The 18596-nt window shown below is 45.5% G+C and overlaps 1 protein-coding gene across 6 annotated transcripts in view; it reads left to right on the plus strand.

Moving 5' to 3' along the window:
- The window catches only part of Caln1 (calneuron 1), a 477612-nt gene that overhangs the window by 89369 nt on the left and 369647 nt on the right, over positions 1-18596 (plus strand). The window contains exon 1 of one of the 6 annotated variants that reach the window (XM_085837228.1): positions 12158-12217. The exons of the other annotated variants lie outside the window; for them this stretch is intronic. The gene's annotated coding sequence lies outside the window, so the exon portion shown is untranslated. Of the gene's footprint in view, positions 1-12157; positions 12218-18596 lie in introns of those variants that run through there. 6 annotated transcript variants of the gene reach the window in all.

Genomic DNA, 18596 nt, shown 5'->3' on the forward strand with positions numbered 1-18596 from the left:
TGACTGGAAGCCAGAAACGCTCAGTGACACTCCTGTCCATCCCCACCCCATGCACTTGCACACACACACACACACACACACACACACACACACACACAGACACTCACACACACACACACACACGCACATACATGCACACACACATGTATATACACACATGTACACACACATGTACACACATGTATACACACACGTACACATATATGTATACACACATGTACACACACACACACACACACACACACACACACACACACACACAGTAGAACCATACATTGTGGCACCAGACCTACATCAAGCTTTCTACATGGATGCTGGAGATTTGAACTCAGCTCTCCCACTGCTCAGCAAGTGTTCTTACCCTGGCCCTTGTTTGTCTGTTTCAGGCAGGGAGGATCTCATTCTGTAGCTCAGAGTGCTCTGGAATTCACAATGATTCTGGCTCAGTCTCCCAAATTCTGGCATGGCAGGCCTGTGCCACCAACATTCAGCTCTCCCAGTTTGTATTTTCCCAAGCTCCCCCGGCATCCTGCACACATCCCCTTCCTCCAGGAAACCCAGCCTGTATCTGTTAGCAGCGAAATACGGGATCGGTATGCGACAGATGGAGAGAAAATGCTTTGCTGACCTTAATTTAGTGATTTCTAGTGTGCCAATTAAATGTGGGGACAGAAAAAAGATGCATTTGTAGTACAATCTCAGTTCTGTTAGGAAAAAAAAAAACAGCATAAAAGAACAAATGGGAAGAAATAAACCGAAAATGTTAACCAAGCTTGCCTAGTGATGGGGGTACTGTGAATGACTGAGAGTTTATTTTGTTGTTTTGATAATGAATATAGGGGCTGGACAGATGGCTGTGAGGTTAAGAACACCTGTTGCTCTGGTCGAGGACTGGGGTTCAGTTCCCAGCACCTATAAGGCAGCTCACAACACTAGTTCTAGAGGATCTGATACCTTCTTCCGACTAACGTGGGCACCAGGAGTACCCACACAGTCATACAGGCAAAACATCCACATGCATAAAATGGAGAAAATGAATGTACAAAATGAATATACACTTCCCTTACAATTGGAAAAGTATTTGGAATTCTTTTGTTTGGCAGCAGGGGAGACAGGGTCTTATTATGTAGTCCGGGCTGACTTTGAACTTGCGGTAATCCTCCATACCTCACTCTCCAAGGGTAGAGGGTACACATGAGCCATCACTCTTGACCTCTGTTAAATTCTTTTAAGAAATATATATTTGTGTGTGTGAGTGTTTGTGTGTGTGTGTGTGTGTGTGTGTGTGTGCGCGTGTGCGTCTGTGTGCATGTGTGCGTGCCCACATGTGCACCTGTTGTATGTATGTACTTTATTATGGGTATTCATCATGTACACCTATGTAGAGGCCAGAAGACATCAGACCCCTTCCTTTATTGCTCTCTGCCTTAGTTTCTGAGACAGGGTCTGAACCAGAGGAGGCTGTCTGGCCGGGAGAGCTCATAGCTTCTACCTGTCTTCATCTAACAGCTCTGGGGTGACAGGTGCACATGTGACTGTTCCCAGATTTTAAGTGGGTACTGGAGATTTGGACCCAGGTCCTCTTGCTTTCATAGCAAGTGCTCTTACCCACTGAGCCACCCAGTTAGCTCTGTTCTGAAATTTTAATGTCAAAATCCCATGGTTCTGATTAGGAAACATGATGCAATGCTGATTTTCCCCGGGGCTTCCCGATGCATGGTCATTTGTTTTATTTTATCTTTTTAGGGAAAGTTTTTAGTTCAGGAAGTAAACTCCTTTTACGTTGGGAGGATAGTTTAGTTGGCAAAATGCTTGCTTTCTAAGGAGGAGGGCCTGAGTTCAACTCCAGAACTCGAGTGAAAAAGCTGGGTCCAGTGGAGCACACCTGTAGTCATGGTTGCTGAGGACCTGGAGATGGGAAGCTGTCAGGGGCTCCCTGGTTAGCCAGACTGTCCTCCAGGTCAGTGGGAGACCCTCTCTCAAAAGACAAAGTGGACAAAAACCTGAGGAAGGATAGCACAGGAATGAACATAAACAGGTAGACACACACAAACACACACACATACACACACACACACACACACACACACACACACACACACACCTTTTGTTGAGTCAGGGTCTTGCTATGTTGCATGGACTGACATAAAACTTGTGATCCTCCTGCCTTGGCTTGTGAGTTCTTGGATTACAGGTATAACCCACCATTCCCACTTCAACAATCTTACTTACTTTCTTACGTTTTTTGTTTGCTTGCTTGTTTGTTTGAGACAGGCTCTCTAATAGTCTAGGTTTACCTCGAGCAGCTACAACTGAACTTGACCCATCTGCTTCCCCCATCTCCCAAGTGCTGGGATTGATTACAGATTGACTCCACCACACCCAGATTACCCAGCAGCCTGAGTTTTCAGAAACTCTTTTAAAATCTAAGCCTTCTTTTGCTTTTAAATAGAAATTAAGACGTTAGAAATAAGACCTAAGAAATTAAGAAATATCGAGATGTTACATTAAGAAACAAAAGTGCCTTTCTAATTGTTCACCCTCCAGACCATTAATATTTCATGTGAGTGTGTGTGCGAACGTGTGTGTGTGTGTGTGTGTGTGTGTGTGTGTGCATATTAAAATCCTCACATCTTGGGACTGGAGAGATGGCTCAGTGGCTAAGAGCACTTGCTGCTCTTCTATAAAACCTCAGCTTGGTTCCCAGCACCCACATCAGGCAGCTCACAACGGCCTCTGACTCCAGCTCCAGGGGATCTTTTAGGCTCTGTGGGCACCTGCACTCACAGGCTCATATCCCTATATAGACATACACACATACTTCTAAAAAAATAAACTCTTTAAAAACTCCTCATACATCGATTCCATTGATTTAGAAGTTTGGTATAACAAGTTACTTCCCCCCAAATCACTGTTTGGAATCCCCCCCCCCAATAAAAGTGTGAAACACAGATCATTTTCCATCCTTTAAACGAATTGCTAGGGAACTTACCAGCACAACTTAACAGAGAAAGGTGAAAATTTTGCCTTCTTAGTACTCACAGTGTTTACTGAAAGCATAATTTATACTTATAAAGAATAGAGCAATTAAATATTCATTAAAAAGTCATCTCTGAACATTACACATTATTGTTCTAGTACAGGAGCCCCAAAGTTGGTATCGTGACTACAAATCATTGGCACTTTTTCATTAACAAAACTTTGGCAATAGGAAAACAAATTAGACGGTAAAGCTAATTATGTTGGTGACATATTTATTATGGTGGAGTACTATCTTTGGGAAACAGGAGGAGAAAAATAGAGTGCTTGTTACTTGGAATGTGGGTATATTTTTGGATGACCTATCTGTAGTCTCAGGACACATCCAGTTTGGAGGTGTGCTGGTTAATTTTTATTATCAGGTTGTTACAAAAATAAGTTATCCAGGAAGAGGAAAACTCAGTTGAAGAATTGACCAGATCAGATTGGCCTGTGGCAATGGCTGTGGGGTATTATCTTGATTGTTAACTGATAGAGGGCCTGGTCCACTATGGGTGGCATTGTTCCTAAGGCCAGTGGGCCTAGGCTGTATAAGAAAGCTAGCTGAGCCTGAGTGTGTGAGCAAGGTAGCACACAGCATCCCTCATAGTTTCTGTTGTACGTCCTTGGGTGTGAGCAAGTTCCTTGGATAGAGGTAATGCTTTCTGGAATAACGAGTAGGCTTTCTTTCAGGTTTTTGCCTTGATTCCCCTCAATGATAGACTGTGACATGGGGATAGAAGATGAAACAAACCCCTTCTCCTCTAAGTTGCTTTTGGTTAGAGTGATGTATCACAGAAGCAGAAGCCCAACGAGGACAGGGTCTCCTGCATCAGACCTCATGACCAAACTCAGTGTACATATTCCAGGTGGTGTTAGAGTGGACTTTCATTCTGCAGTCCAGCAGTTCCCTCCTGGATTCTGACCCAGCACTGGACAGGAGCAGTTTATTTTGGTGCTCTGTCCAGAGGAACAACCTAGCCCAGCAGGGAGAGCATTGTGGCTGGAGCTGATGGATGGCAGTGGGTCTTCCAGGCTGTCTTGCTCTCACACTTTGGCAGATCAAGAAACAGCTTGATGGGACTGTAATTCTCAAGGCGTGCCCTAGTGGCTTATGTCTACCACCTAGGTTCTCTGTTCCAGAGATTCACTGTTGTTGAACACATGTGTCCACGGGAGAGACTGCACATACAAACTGCCATTCTCCTTTCCCAACTTTGTTTAATTACTCACTGTGCTGGCTAGAAGGGAACCTCAATTAAAGAACGGTCTTTATCAGACTAACCTATAGGCAAGTCTCTGCGGTTCTCTCTCTCTCTCTCTCTCTCTCTCTCTCTCTCTCTCTCTCTCTCTCTCTGTCTCTCTCTGTCTCTCTGTCTCTGTCTCTCTGTCTCTGTCTCTCTGTCTCTGTCTCTCTCTCTGTCTCTCTCTCTCTGTGTCTCTCTCTCTCTCTGTCTCTGTCTCTCTCTCTGTCTCTCTCTGTGTCTCTCTCTCTCTCTGTCTGTCTCTCTCTCTCTGTCTCTCTGTCTCTGTCTCTGTCTCTGTCTCTGTCTCTCTCTGTCTCTCTGTCTCTCTCTCTGTCTCTCTCTCCTATTTTAATTTAATGTGTATGAGTGTTTAGCCTGACCGTATATACATACACTGTATGCATGCCTAGCATACAGGGAGGCCAGAAGAGAATGCTGGATCCCCTGGATCTGGAGTTATGATGATTGTGAGCTACCACGTGGATGTTGCAAACTGAACACAGGTCCTTTTCAAGACTAGCATATGCTCTTAGCCACTGCAACATTGCTCCAGCCTCTGTGGTGTATATAGGAGTGCCAAGCCCTCTGTGGGTGGTACCATCCCTGGGAAGGTGGGCCTGGGCTATATAAGAAAGACAACTGAGTGAGCTATGGGGAATAAGTTAGTAACCAGTGTTCCTCTGGAGTCTGTGCATCAAGCTACTGGTTTGAGTTCACACTTTGGCATCCCTGGATGATGGACCATAAGGTGTAAGCTAAATAAATCCTTTCCTTCCAAGGAAAGGTTGAGATGTTTATCACAGCAATAGAAGAGTGGATTATGACATGCACATTGTTTCTTGCTCAAGGGAACAAAGACTGCATGTGTATTTTCTTGTCGCTGTAACAGCATATCCGGCAAAAGCAACTTAAGGATGCAAGGGTTTGCCATTGTGTTCAGTTTGAGGGTCCCATCCATCACTGTCCTGCATGGCGGCAGGACAGTGAGACAGCTGGTCACATGGCATCCACAGTCAAGAAATCAGAGAGAGATGGATGCTGGTGCTCAGCTCACAGCTCATTCAAGGTGGGTCATCCTATCTCAGCTAAGCCAGTTTAGAAGCTCTCTCACAGACAGGCCCAGAGGTTTATAGCTTATCTTCTGGGTGATTCTAGATCCCGTTGAGTTGACAATCAAAATTAACTACCACTGCAAAGCAAACTTGCCAGAACACTGTCTGTCTATCTGTCTGTGTATGTGTGAGTATGTGTATGTGTGTGCGTGTGTATTTGTGTGTATGTATGTGTTTGCAGGGTGAACATGCCACAGTGCACGTGTAGAGCTTCTACCTTCTGCCTTGTTTTGATGCATGCTACCTTTGCTGATCCTGTAGCAGCCTCGTTGCTCTATAAACATCTGGAATTTTCCTGTCTCTGTTTCCCATCTTGCTTTAGGAGGACTGCATGTTATGTGGGCTCTAGAGATCCAACTCAGGTTCCCCTGCTCGTGTGGCCATTCATTAAATGGTTGAGCCATATCCCTCACTGATAATGCCATGTTACAGTGGAACTTTGTCATCTCACTAAGATGTAGATGGGGAAACGAGGAGCATGGGGATTAAGTGATGTGTTTGGTCACGTGGGTCCACTCTCCAGCACGGCTTCCCTTTCTCCCCTCTCACCTGTGATTCTGTTAGTGGAAAAAGAATTTATTTTAGCAAACTCAAGAATTAGGAAGGCACTTCAAATGTGATGAAAAGCAGGGCAGTTTGTGAGAGTTTCATTCATTCCACAAGCGTAATCTCTGTGTGTACTGATAACAGGCCTAATTACTGTGTAAACATCTTTATAGCCGCAAACATCTGTACTGCACACTGATGTTATATTGCAGCCTCTGGCATTCCTGCTGCTCATTTGAAAAATCAGTTGCTCTGTCTTTAAATCTGATTTATGGTTGATGATGCATTTTTTACGGATGCACATAAGCACACATCCCATATCTAGCAAGAAGGCACACAGAATCACAGCAGCTCAGATAGTACTGCCCTATCTTATGTGTTTACTATTCCCTACATTTTATAGATGGAGAAATAAAGATGCATCAGGAATTCTAATGCAAGCCTTTTTAGGTCAGCTATGGCAGGAGGGTGGTAGGTTCAAGGCCAGCCTAGATTTGAGAACTTGTTTTAAAATCAAAACTAAAAAGCAGACCTAGGTTTGCAGTTGACCCCCTTCCTAGTGAGGGGCTGGGAGTGTGGCTGAGTGGTAGAGCCCCTGCCTAGAATCCCCCAGTGAGAGTCTGAGAGAGTGGCTCAGTGGTAGAGACCCTGCCTAGAATCCCCCAGTGAGAGTCTGAGAGAGTGGCTCAGTGGTAGAGACCCTGCCTAGAATCTCCCAGTGAGGGGCTGGGAGTATGGCTCAGTAGTAGAGCCCCTGCCTAGAATCCCACAGGGAGCGGCTGGGAGTGTGACTTAGTGGTAGAGCCCCTGGAGCGGCTGAGAAAGTGCCTTCCTAGTATGTGGGATATTCTAGGTCCAGTTTCCAGCACTGCAAACAAAACAAAAGAAAACAAACCAAAACAAAAATGAAACAATAAAACCAAAGACTCAATCAGGGCTAGTAAGTTGCCCAGGATACCAGGTTAGTATGTCTGCAATGGATAGTCACAAAGTCTTGCTTTCAACATTTGTAACTAACTTGTTACAGTGTTCGCCTTCCCTGGGCCTGAATTTGTTAAAACAGTCAAAACACTTCTTTGGGTTTTCATTTAGGTAAATTGAGGGACTTAAAAGCTGAGACAGACTGCATTTTTCTCAAGATGGAGATGGTATTTTTCAAGCCTGTTTTGTGTGCTGTGCTCATTCCCAAGCCCTTTGGGGGGGCAAAGTGAAAGAAGCAGAAGATTCTCTTTGCCCATCAAGATCCTTCAAGTTTGCTGAGTGGTGCTACTGTGTTTCTGAGCTCTGATAGCTCCAGCATGGCTGACTCCTGAAGCCTTTAGAGACACCTTGAAGTTGTCTAGTTCTTATCACCCAATGAGATTAAGATTTCGTTCTCTCTAGCCTTCTGGAATTCCATATGAAATCCCCTTGGGTCCCCCATAGGCTATTGGGCAATGGAGAAGGACATAATATTTTATCTTATTGGCTTTTGAGTCAGTCTCATGGATCCTAGGATGTTCTCAGACTTGTCATCATACCATAAATGAGCTTGAAATCTTGATTCTCCTGCTTCTGCTTCCTGAGTTTTGGGATGACAGACATGTGCTGCCATGCCCAGATTAAGTGGTACATACAGGGCCTTATGAATGCTAGGCAAAACTCTACAACTTAGCCCCAAACCCAGCCCCGGCCCCAGCATCCCACATATTAAAAGGAAGTATAACTGGTGTTGAGTACTACTCTCCTTGGTCCAAACTGGGATTTCAGTGTCATTCTGGAACCATGAGTTATGACACAGGCTGACTCAAAATTCCATACACCAGAGAAACCAAAGCCAGACACACTTGTCCTAGACCCATCACATTCTCTTGTAGTTCTAGCCTGAGATCCCATGCCCAGAAGGTTTGCCTGAAGAGGAGAGTTTGTCTCTCTGCCTTGGAGTCTATAGTACAGGGAAGAGGTGTGGCTGCTCTTAGTGCCTAGGATAACTCTGGAACTCATCAAGCAGGCTAGATTGGGTAGCCAGCAAGTCCCCAGGAGTCCTCCTGTCTCTGCCCACCCAGCCTTGCGATTACCAGCAGAAACCATCACACACAGAACCCTTCTTCTTTTGAAACATGGGCTCTAGGACTCCAGCTTATTCATGCTTGGACGGTGAGTACTCTGTGGACTCCCCAAACCACGTCCCCAGCCACCAGTGTTGGGATCTTTAGCTGACATTTCAGCCCGGCAGTTCTTTAATTTGTCTGAACATGGAAATCCAACTCATTTCAGGGATACTTTAGGTTTAGTGTCCCCTACCCCCAAAACCAGTGACATCAGAAGCTTCCCAGGTGGATGGCAGATGGGACCTAGTTCTTCCGTGTGCCTTCTGGAGCAGCCAATGTTGAGATGCATGGCTCTAGGATATTTCTTTCTCCCCCCACCCCCCGCCCCCAAAGGGTCTGACACAGTTGCCTGGAGATAGGGAATTTTGGTCTCAGGGAGAGTAGAAGTAAAAGTGTGCCATATGGACAGTAGTGGTGGGCCACACACAGTGCCAGGGGCAGAGTGCTTAGCATCGTGTGAAGGGCTTCTGGGATCATTGTGAAGTAGTTGTAAGCCATAGACCCAGAGTGATTTGTCCAGAGCTCATCAAACTTGGCTCATCATGGACCAGGGTAAGCGAGTTGTGAGGAAGATTGGGGGGATGCTCCCCGAGGATGCCATTCCAGGTGCAGGGGAATTGTGAGACAGAAACATGCAGGAAGAGTTTTGGTACAGTCACTGTCTTAGTGTTTTACTGCTATGAACAGATACCATGACCAAGGCAACTCTTATAAGGACAACATTTAATTGGGGCTGGCTTACAGGTTCAGAGGTTCAGTCCATCATCATCAAGGATGGAACATGGCAGCATCCAGGCGGGCATGGTGCAGGAGGACCTGAAAGTCCTAAATCTTCATCTGAAGGTAGCTAGCAGAATACTCTATGTCAGGCAGCCAAGACAAGGGTATTAAAGTCCACACCCACAGTGACATACCTACTCCAATAAGGCCTCACCTCCTAATAGTGTCACTCCCTGGGCTAAGCATACACAAACCACCACAGTCACGTCACATGTACCTGTGACTGGAGACATATATCTCTGTGAGTTGCACTTGTGATTGTCCCATCTTCTCCCTTCAACCATCTCACCTACCTCAGCACAGCGAAGTCTTTGCTTAGAACTGATACCTTGGCAGATAATCCATAGCTGATTGACAGGTGACACTCTGCTGCAGGCTGCTTGGCTCAGCACAAAGTAACCGTGCTCACCACCCCGAATATTTTCTTCCATCATCAAAAGACTTGAAGAGTATTTTACATATACAGGAATTGGTGTTGCAGATATAGCAAGCCCATTGTAAGAACAGTTCCGATTGATGCTCTTTGGCATTTGCCACCCAGCCATGATGTGCTCAGCCTGGGATGACTAATGGAATGTAGTTAGCAGAAGTTTCCCTCCCACTTTTTGGGGTCTTTTAAAAACATTTTATTTTTAACTATATGGATGTGCGTCTCTGTGAGAGTATGTGTACATGTTTGCAGGTGCCCACAGAATCCAGCAGAGGGCGTCATATCCCCCTGCAATGGGGTTAAAAGTAGTTGTAAGCCATTGGACCTGGATGTGGGGTTTGAACTCAGGTCCTCTGCAGGAGCAGCACATACTTTTAATTACTGGGCCTTCTCCTTATCACACTTGAGTCTATAATGATTGACAGAGGTTTTTTTTTTTTTTTCTTTTCTGGGTCTCATCATGTAGCCTTGGATGGTCTTGAGATCTCAAGGTAGACCAGGCTGGCCTTAAACTCACTTAGATCCATCTGCTTGTTTCTACCTCCCTAATGTTGGGATTAAAGGGATACACCTCCATGCCCAGTGACAGGGACATTTTCTTGTCTATTTCTTGCTTTGTAAACTGACTTGTGATGAAGTTGGGGGAGGGCAAACTTTGGGAACTCTAATGGTCCAGGTTGGGGCCTTTTCTCTTTAAGTAGAAGAGAACAGTTTGGAGGCATTTGAAAGTTGGCTTAGGGATGATGCTACTGCACTTGGTTATATAAGCTGAGTTTTCTAAGTAATGCCCATACACTAGCGCATTTAGTCCTTTTAACAACCTTGTGAGGTAGATTCTGTGATAACTTGTTTTTATAGACGTGGATAAAGAACTGTGGGGGAATTTAGGCATATAGCCCTCTCTTACCTTGAGGGATTTGTTCTAAAACCCCCACCCCATGCCCAGGATATGCCTGAAACTGTAGATCATACTGAGCTTGTATGTATATTTTTTCTTTTGTATACATCCTATGATCAAATGTAATTCATAATTTAATGTAACTACCAATAGAATAATGATAGCCACCAAAACCACATTTTCTTTTCTTCTCTTCTAACCACAAATTTAATTTTTTTTCTGGCTCTGGGAATCAAATACAGGGCCTTATGCTTGCTAGACAAACACCATACCACTGAACTACACTGAGCTACAAAAATCAGCCCAGATTCTTACATTGCATTTTGACACAAAGGCTCAGTTGCTGAGGCTGGCCTTGGACACATTACGTAGCCCATGCTTGCTTTCAACTTGCAATTCTTATGAGTAGCTGGGACAATTGGCCTGTGCCAACAGGTCCAGCTGCCCTTTCTACATTCATGTCCACAAGTTTTGTAGTTTGACCTACAGCAGTGAAAACACCACAGATTTGTCTCTCTTTTCAGTCTCGTGGGTAGAGATTCATCTTCACCCTGCTCTGGGTCACCTTATTGTATTGTTTTATTCTTTCCTTATTACACAGATGACTTCCATTTTTTTTTACTTATAAGAAGCATAATATGACTTCCCTTTGGCGATTTCAAGCTGCCAGTATCATCAGTACTATACTCTGAGGCTGTTATTAATTAAGAAATGGTTAATTGGAGCAGTAACAATGCAAGGACAGTTAATTTGATAAGCAAGATGGCTACAGTGTGACTAATGGGAAGGTTCTCACTAGGGTAGCCTGTCAAGCTCTGTTTACAGCGTTCAACCACTCTATTAGGCCTAAGTTCCAAAGTCTTGTATATTCCTCCCCAAACCAGCATAGTCAGATCAGTTACTTTAATACCCCACTCCTGGTACAAACTTCTGTGTTAGTTACTTTTTCATTGCCAAGACGATGCACCATGGCCAAGGTAGCTTATAGAAGAAAGAGGGGTTTTTGCTTATTTGTTTGTTTTCTTTGTATTGTTTTGTTTTAGCTTACAGTTTCAGAGGGCTAGAGTCCATGATGCTGAAGCAGAGCTTGCTGGGGCTGGAACAGCAAGCTGATAGCTCACATCTGGGCCAATGAAGGTCATTCCAAGTTCAAACCCTAATTCAGTTGGAGGCCAATGCTATGAGGATTGGCCTGAACACCTGGTGTTCTGGAGTGACATGACCTGGAGATCAATGTGGGAAGAAACAAGTTACATTGGTGCTCTTCAGGTCATCGTCTCTCCTCTACAGTAGAAGATGGAGATAATAGTAGCTGCCTCTTTGACTGGAGAGGTGGGTGATAAGGAAGGAAAGGAAGTGAATGGCTTCACGGAACAGCTTCTTTCAGTACTTTGAATTCTTTAGACAAAGAAGCAGGAGTCTAGACAAGGTAAAATCAAGGTGTTTCTTAAAGGGGCACATTAGGGAATTTGAATGGATGAATAAAGGAGCCATCAGCAACCTTGAAATCCTATCATTCATGCTAGGGCCCTTTAAGGCACAAACTCCTCTCAGGGACTGAGTTAAGTTTCTAGCTCATCCCTTATTACTAAAGGGAGGTGAGGGCAAAGAAAGTGGCTTGTATAAATAGTCCTCAAAATGCAATCACAAACAGCAGCAAGCAAGCCAGCACTGCGAAGCAGATCACTGGGAAATAGAATTTCATTTCTTTCTCAGAGGGAAAATTTCTTTTGCAACGGTAGGGTGATTTGACATTCCTTGTGTGGATTGCACTCATGTGTGCTCATGTGTGTGAAGGTACATGTGCACCTGTGTGAAGGTGCATGTGTACATGTGTGTGAAGGTACATGTGCACCTGTGTGAAGGTGCGTGTGCACCTGTGTGAAGGTACATGTGTACATGTGTGTGAAGGTGCATGTATGCATGTGGAAGACAGAGGACATCTTTGATTTCTCAGGCACTGCCTATCTGAGTTTTTGTTTCAATTGCATGTATTTCTTTCTTTCTTTATTTGTATGTTTGGCCTGTGCATGGACAGCAGAGGATCTATCTTCAAAAGGAAAGGAGAGGGAGCTCGGTCTTTTACATGCATGAACGTGAGTCCCAGTTTAACCATTTAAAATGAGCAGATAAGGGGCTGAGGAGATGGCTCAGGTGGTCAATTGCTTGCTGGATAAGCATGAGAACCTGGGCTCAATCCCTAGCACTTATGTAAAAAAGCCAGCTAGGGTGGTGTACACTTGTAAGCCCAGCACTGGGGAGCAGAGACAGGAGGACCCTTGGGGTTCACTAGCTAGCCAGCCTAGCCTAACATGGGGCAGTTGAGGAAGATGTCTGCCATTAACCTCTGACCTCCACATAGTATCTACATATGCACACACAGGAACACATACAGTTGCATACAAGAATATCTGAAGCCGGGCGTGGTGGCGCACGCCTTTAATCCCAGCATTCGGGAGGCAGAGGCAGGCGGATTTCTGAGTTCGAGGCCAGCCTGGGCTACAGAGTGAGTTCCAGACAGAGAAACCCTGTCTCGAAAAACCAAAAAAAAAAAAAAAAAAAAAAAAAAGAATATCTGAATACCCCCACCCCCCAATAAGTCAATTGTGATGATGTCAAACCCATAATCTTCCTGTCTCTGCTCTGGAGCCTTAAGATTTCAGACATGTGCCATCATGCCCAGTGCTAATTAATGATTTAAAAAATTAATAAGATGCTCAATCCTTTCCTTTCAAAGATTTGAGCTTTGGAATGACACCTATTCAGTCCTTTAATCTCGGCACTTGGGAGGCAGAAGCAAGCAGATGTCTTTAAGTTCAAAGTCATCTTAGTCTCCATAACAAGTTCCAGGTCAACCAGGACATAGTGAGACCTCCCCCTTCTCTTACACACACATTAAAACCACAATACGGCCCCTAAAAGCCAAAAGCCAAACCAAGAGAAAACAGAAACAAACACCCTTACACACACACACACACACACACAAATTTATAGTCACTTCCAGAATTACATATATAATATTTGCTTTTCTTTATGTACATAGTACATAGCTGCAAAAACAGTTGATGTTAAATGATTTGAATACACAGGGGCAACCTTTTGGCAGCCCAGGGAGATGTGCTGTGAAACGGGAGTCAGGAATATGTGTGGCTATTAGAATTCTGCAGATGCAGCCCCGGAAGGGTGGCCCAGCTCTATCCCTCTTCTGAGCACAGATTGGTCCCCAAGCCAGTGTCCTCTGAGGGCCCTTCTCTCTTACTCTGCATTCTCTCATCCTCGCTTTCAATGGCCTGCAGGCCGTTTGGGGACAGAGGACACAGGAGAAGTCACTGTCTCTGCAGGCGAAGGATAGGGCTCTGTCTAAGCTTCCTATGGCTCTGGTCACACTGGATGTGTAGTATGTGCCTCTTGGCATCTTGGCCTGGTGTCTCTGTCCTTCCTGATACAACTCTGGACAGGCATAGAATTCATCACACCCATGGTCTCTAGCCTTCCACGTCTCCTATGGAGTCTCTCTATTCCTGCCTGTCCTTGTAACTTAAGTGGGACTCCTGCCCCCACCCACTCGTCTTTCATTTTGACTGTAGTAGTGCTTGTAGAAACACGAAACGAGAAATAAGATTTTTGGATTGCAAATTTTTTTTTTTTCGCCAGAAGTCTACTATATATTTCCACCCTCAAACTTATTTAAAAAGTATTTATTTTTAGTTGTGTGTCTGTGAGTGCTTTGCTTCCATGTGTGTCTGTCTACCTGATCACCTACAGAGGTCAAAAGAAAGCGCAGGCTCCTCTGGACCTATAGTTAAGGGGGGCTGTGAACCCTCCCAGGGGTGCTAGGAAACACATCCAGGTCCTCTGCAGGGGCAGCAAGTGCTCTTCACTGCTGAGCCATCTCTGAAGTCCCTCATCAGACTTTTAAATCCACCCCATTTTACTTTCGGTTTATGCTAAGATGTAGAGAAATAACTATATTACTATTTTTCTAAATGGGCATTCATTTTCTCTGCTATTATTAAGTCATTCCTCTATGGGTACAATGACGACTCCTTTTAGGAGCCTTGGGCCATCATCCAGTATCACACTGAGTTTTGATAATGTCTTATTCTTTTTTCCTTTTTTTTTTTTTTTAAAGATAGAATCTTGCTGTATAGCTATACTGACCTTGCAGGTTTGAAATTGCTGGCTGACCCAGGTTAGCCTTGATCTTATTTTATAGCCCTGAATGGTCTTGAACTCGTCCTGCCTCAGCCTCTTGAGTGCTTGGATGACAAGTGTGTGCCAACATAGTCAACTTTTTGCATACTTTGAGGCCTGAAAGTCAGTGGGCATCTCTAGGGAGGAAGGTGGGACACCATGACAGGATGGAATCCTGACGTCTGAGAGTGCTGGCAGGTGCCCCTCCTGAGTGTCACATGACCGAGTCTTTTGGCTGGACTCCACTTTCCCCTTAGTACTTTGTTCTGAGACCCCGGGGCCCCACAAAGCCTCGTGGCAGGAAGTGCAGTCAGTTTGCCATGCCAACTCAGCGTCTCCCCAGACCTGACGTTTAAGGTCATTTCAGGGAAGATGACTAAATTAGGCTGTCTTTTGTACCTTTGTGGAGTGGAGTGGCTTGTGGGACACTGTCCAGTGTTGTCTCTACTGGCTGGTGGGGGCAGGAAGGCCGGATAGAGACAGAAGACAGTGACTGGCCGGATGTTTTGCTGCAGTGGTGTCTGGGCACCTCTTGGCCCCCTTCCCTGCCTGCTGCCTCTGATGTACCCGTGTCTCTCGGGTGCCCTCAGACAAGGGCTCCTCAAGGTGGCTTCGTCACTGACAAGCACCTCCACCTTGGGCATTCAAGTGCTCTTGAGCTTTTCTACTGGATCCTTTCTGTTCTGACACCTGCGGAGGTCAGATCTGCACTGCACAGACTGCACCATGTCATGGGAAAGTGACTACTTTTTTTTTAATTCCTCAGGGACATCTTTGAATTCCACACTGCCTCTGGGTGTATTTATTCACAGATAGATCTGTCTATATGTTTCTTCTTCTCTTCTTTATTTCCTTTTTTTTTTTTTTTTTTTTTTTGCAAGAGGGTTTTACTATTTTGCCCAGGCTAGCCCGGAACTCACAGTGTTACTCAGGCTGGCCCGGAATTTGTAGCAAGTCTCCTGCCTCAGCTTCCCAAGTGCTGATATAATGGATGTGAATGACCATGCTCAGCTTTGTATGTGTGTTTCAAAAACAAGAGTTCCTGCCTCAGTGATGATCTAGAAATGAAGCAAGAAAATCCAGGACCTGCCCTCAGGATGAATGAATGGTCTTTTCTTTCTAAGGGTGAATGCATGCTTTTCTTTTACAGTCCTGGGGCTTGGGCCTAGGGAAGTGTCTGTGCTACATAGGCCCTTCCTCTTCTGCTAAACTACACCCTAACCCCTAACTAGGGGATTCTAAGCAGTCATTCTGTCTTTGATGCCTTCAGCTATTTTTAATAGTGTGTGTGTGTGTCTTACTTATAGTTTCCCTTGAGGTGAACAGACACCATGACCAAGGCAGCCCTTATAAAAGACAACATTTAATTGGGGCTGGCTTACAGGTTCAGAGGTCCAAGCCATTATCATCAAGGCATGGTAGTGTCCAGGCAGGCATGGTGCTGGAGGAGCTGAGATTTCCATGTCTTGATCTGAAAGCCACTAGGAGAAGACTGGCTTCCAGGCAGCTGAGAGAGAAGGTCTCTCAAAGCTCACTCCCACAATGGCACACATCCTGTAACAAGGCCACACCCCCTAATAGTACTACTACTCCCTATGGGCCAAGCACATTCAAACCGCCACAGTGTCTGTGTGTCTGTATGTGTGTGTGTGTGTATTTATATTTGAGCAAGCATTCACATGCCTTGTGGAAGTCAAAGGATAACCTTGGGAATAGATCCTCAGCCTCTGTCTACCTTGTCTTTTAAGACAGGGGTCTTCACTGGCCAAGAATCTAGGTAAGCCCCAGTATCCTCTCGTTTCTGCCTCTCCAGCTCTTAGATTTCAGATGCTTGATGTCACATTTAGCTTTTTAATTGGTGGTGGGCATCAAACTCAGGTCCCTGTGCTTGTGTGACAAGGACTTTACCAAGTGAGCCATCCCCCACCCCCCAGTCAGTATTTTTGTTGTTGTTGTGGTTGTTGAGACATGGTTTTCTATGCATCCCTGGCTGGCTTTCTGCTCCAGGCCCCTGACTGCTGGGATCATAAGCCTGCAGCACTGTGCTCAGCTCACCACCCCTCTTTTGAGCACTGCTGACATATTCATCTCCAAGCTCACTGGGTCAGGTGAATGTAGCACTGCAGAAATTCACAGACGGCTGTATCGAATGTCACGGACCCCCCTTCTCTTTTTCTGTTTTTCATGTGTGTGGTATGCATGTGAATGCGTTTAGACTTTTGCATGTGTGCGGACCCGCCTTTCTGTGGGTGTGCATGCATGTGTGTTTATAACTGATCCAAGGTTGATGCCTGGAAACATCTTCCATCTCTCTTCCCCATTATTTACTGAGACAGAATATGTCACTCAAACCCAGAACTTACCGCTATGGCTACTGTAGCTAGCTAGCTTGCTCTGGGGGGAATCCCATGTCTCTGCTCCTTTCCACATCAGAAACAATAGGTTGGCTGTCATAGCATGCCATGGGGTTCTGGGGATTTGAACTTTGGTCCTTATGCTTGTCCAGCAAGTCCTTTAGCCACTGAGCCATCCTACCAGTCTCCATTCAGAACCAAGACAAGCCCCTCCTCCCCTAGGCAGATTCTGCTCGGACCCCATTGTCCCTGTGCCTCTGTGAAAGTTAGGTAGTGAGGGACAGTCTTTCCCGGTACATCCTTCAGGTGAACTCGTGTCTTAGGTTAAAGCTCATTTTTGCTTCTGCGGTCAGCACACCCCATCAGCTCATGCCTCTCACTAGCAGACATCCAGCAGTGCCTTCCTGCATTCACTGACCTGTGCCAGACTGTTGGGATGACTCTGTGCCCAATTGTGACATTCTGGCTGCTGTTGGCAGGGCCTGTCTAGCCTGCCTCATCTCCCCATGCACCTGGACCAGAGGCTCAGCCAGGTGGTTGCTGGGGGGTGGTGGGGGTGGCAGTCCATCTGACCTTGTGTTATTCTCGGGCATCTACATAAACCAGACATTATTTAAGTCTCTGGAACTCTTGTCCCGACTGTTCTGTAACTTTTAAGGACATGCTATTGAGTTTCTATTTCCTCTGAATGGAAAAGATTCTTTACTGGCGGGAGCCAGGAGGCTCACAAGATTTAGGGGAGCTAAAATTGGGGAGATGCCTCAATCAGTAAAGTCCTTACCATATAGGCAAGCATGAGATCCTAAGTGTAGGTCCCCAGCACCCACATAAAAGAGCAGGGAGTAAGGGGGAGAGGCTGTGGTACACACCTGCAGTCCTAGTGCTGGAGAAGCAGAGCTAAGTAGGATCCTTAGCCAGCTTAGCTGCATTGGTAAGCTCTGGGTTCAGTGCGAGAGCCTGTTTCAGAAAAATAAAGCAAAAATGGATAGAGGGAGACACTTGACTGGGACCTCTGGCTTCTGCACACACTCTTAACAAATGTCTGCCACCACACGGTGTGTGCACACACCTATACAAAAATAGACTTTCAAATAGTGTTGGTTAGGAAAAGATACAGTTGAGAGAGAGAAAGAGACAGAGAGAGAGATTGAAAGAGAGAGAGAGAGATGGGGAGAGAGAGAGAGAGAAAGAGAGAGAGAGAGAGAGAGAGAGAGAGAGAGAGAGAGAGAGAGAGAGAGAGAGAGAGAGAGATATTTCAACAGCTCAAGTGCCCTGCTACATAAAGAGCTGGGGCTTTTGTGTTAATTCGGCACCAGCTTTTGGGCTTATTTACATAGCAAGGCTCATTTGCATGCTGTCACATATAGTTGTATATATAACTTCATGCATCGAGTGTCTCATTTGCATCATAAGACCCCACCTCTGTTTTAGTATCATAACTAGCCACAGAACACCTTCAGACACCTCTGCACCTCATGGGTAGTTTGCTGAAATGGTGTCCTGGTGTTGGTTTGGCTAGTCTCTCTCAGCTGGCGGTTTCATCCTTCCTTTTTGTTAGCTTCTTTCTCTCTTGTTCCTGTTCCACTTTGGCAGGGTCTTCCATAGCTCAGGCTGCCCTCAAACCTTCTGAGTAGCCAAGGCTAGCCTTGAATTCCTGATTTCCCTGCCTTTCCCTCCCTGGTGCTTTGGCTACAGGCATGCCCAGTTTATACTGTGCTGGGCATGGAACCCAGGGCCTTCTGCATGCTAGGCAAGACCTTTACCAATTGAGCCACATCCTCAGCCCACACCTGTTTTCCCATATGTTAATAATGTAAGGGTTTCTGGACCTCACCATTCTCCACCCTGTCCTTCTGCCTCTGAACTATCCAAGCTCCTGTACCAGAAATGCCTTTAAGAAATGCTAACCAGCTCACCCGTTCACCAA

The sequence above is a fragment of the Mus caroli genome, unplaced genomic scaffold (assembly GCF_978045245.1).
Source record: "Mus caroli unplaced genomic scaffold, Mus_caroli_1 scaffold_4, whole genome shotgun sequence".
Taxonomy (NCBI): domain Eukaryota; kingdom Metazoa; phylum Chordata; class Mammalia; order Rodentia; family Muridae; genus Mus; species Mus caroli.